At 26.0% G+C, this 2,496-nt stretch overlaps 1 non-coding gene across 1 annotated transcript; it reads left to right on the forward strand.

The window, feature by feature from the left end:
• The first annotated feature begins 651 nt into the window (after window positions 1-651).
• On the forward strand, window positions 652-724 carry TRNAE-CUC (transfer RNA glutamic acid (anticodon CUC)). Its single transcript has one exon. It is a non-coding gene; the product is annotated as a tRNA-Glu (tRNA).
• The last annotated feature ends 1,772 nt before the right edge of the window (window positions 725-2,496 follow it).

The raw sequence follows: 2,496 nt of genomic DNA on the forward strand, positions 1-2,496 counted from the left end.
ACAACATAGAGAGAGAGAGAGAATTGTTTATTGCTTTTGTGTGTGTGTATTGCCTGAGGATTAGCCTCCTATTTATAGGCATACAAAAGGTAACATTTTCAACATTCATTAAATTCAATCTCTTTTGAGAATGGACATCCACCTATTCAATCTTATCACAACAATATCAACTTTACAGCACTCCTAGAAAAATAAAAATGAATTATTTGATTTGTGAAAAACTTAATTTAAAAACAAATACTAATAATTAAAATGGTAAATCATTACGTCAGATATAATAGATGGATGGAAATATAATATTAGTGCAAGAAACAACATAAATAATTTTGTTGATGCTATAAAATATTTTGATATTTTAACATTTAATGAGGTGAGTAAGGTTAGAAGAATGCATTTTTCAATTAAACCGAAAGAAGATAGATAAATGGATAAGAGCTGATAAGAAGATAGATAAATGGATAATAGCTGGTATCAGGCGGCATAATCAACAATAATAATTCATCAATATCTTGATCACTACTCTTATATCTATCTTATCAGTAGATTTTGCAGAACAGTGATGAAGCTCTAATATGCAAAAAAAAATTATAATAATAATAATAATACTAATAGTAGATGTTAATAATATTGAAAACAAAACCAAGCAACAAATCCTTTGTAGTCTAGGTGGTTAGGATACTCGGCTCTCACCCGAGATACCCGGGTTCAAGTCCCGGCAACGGAATTTTTTTTATAGTTTTCTACTCTGCAGTCTCCAAACCAAATAGAAACTAATTGGTTCTCCATTCAAAGCAAACGAGGGTTTAAAAAATGATACTAGACTAAATTTAATTTAATTATTTTAAATATTTAAATTTCAAATTTATACAGTATTTATAATATTAAATATTTCATTTATCATAGAATACTCTAGTATAGATAAAGAACGAAGAATGAACATTAATTGACAGTCAAAAGAATAAAAAAGAATGGACATTAAATTGAGAGGATGGATATTAGTCCTACAATAATTTAATACCATCACTGTGCTATAAGAGGGAGTCGTTCTATTCACCATGCACATATCATTTCTTCTATATATCTTTTTATTTCGTACAGTTATTTTGTCTCAAATTCTCAATTAGTTTCGTTAGTTCTTGAGTATTTTGAAATGAAGATGAAGATGATGACAAGACGCACCATGGCTTTGTTGACTCTGATTTTGATTCTGTTGTTGAACAATACATTCAAGGTCTTAAGTAGTGGGAGAAGTCATTTGAGACCCAAATTCGCCAATAATGTACTTAATAAAAACTTTGGAGGGTTTCAGAATTCGGCGGGTATAAACAGTTTTCAGAAACAATCTCATCAAATTTTCACCGAAAAATCAGGTCCATCCGATAAAGGGAAGGGACATGGAATTCTGTCACCGTCAAATTTGTACTTTGGTTAAAAAAATATAAATAAAAATAATTATAATTTCGTTTTTACGGGTAGAAATATAACTATTAATGTTACATTTTTTTTCATCGGCTTAAATTATTTAATAATTTTTAGCTGTCACTCTCATTAACAAATCTTAAGATAATAATTTTCTTTCGTATATGTTTACGGTTAGTGCAATCTTTTTTCTTTTTTTTTAATCAAAACAAGAGTTTTTCATAATTATGATAATTTTAACTTTCATTATTTCTAAAAACAATGGTCTTCATTTTAAATATTATGATTTTTTTTAAATCGTTACAATGACTACATTTTTTTTTGTGACTACATTTAAGATGATGATTATTGACTATATTTTAAAAATAGCTAAAAGCGTTATTTTTACATGGATAAAATAACATTTTAGAATGGTATAAAATAAGAATTTGAAAATTCATATTAAATTATTAGCCATATTAAAATAATAATTTTTATTATTTAAAATAATTTTTATAATCGTCGTTTTGATCGAATTAAAATGACAAATTCTATATTTAAAATTAAATGACAGTTTTAGAATTGCTGCTACATGTTACCGAAAACCAAAAAAAACAAAAGAAGCCATAATTTTCTTAAAACTCATCATGTTACCTCTTAAATGGTCATTATTATAAAATGTTCATAATAATTATAAAATTGTGTAAGCACAATAACATAGAATGTAAATTTGTTACAGGAATAGTAGCCATAACAATATCAATTTATTGTATACAGTACACTATATATGAATAACTTTCTTAAAGTTTATGTTATAAAGAATATTTATTTATTAAAATTTGTTAACCAGTAAACACAAAATATTAAAAAAATATATATAAAATTAATGATAAAATTTTACGATGCAAAAGCTTATAATAAATAGATACGCAAATAATTTCATATTAGTTATGTCATGAAAATACCTAATGACTAATACACATACTGTTGTCACTTGCAGTCATGCATAATAATCATATTTATAATTTATCTTAATTAATTAATAATTAGTAAAAGCAATGAAGGGTAAAGGCTTGTGCAGGACATGGTTGGCCACGT

Source organism: Arachis stenosperma, chromosome 6 (assembly GCF_014773155.1).
Source record: "Arachis stenosperma cultivar V10309 chromosome 6, arast.V10309.gnm1.PFL2, whole genome shotgun sequence".
NCBI lineage: Eukaryota > Viridiplantae > Streptophyta > Magnoliopsida > Fabales > Fabaceae > Arachis > Arachis stenosperma.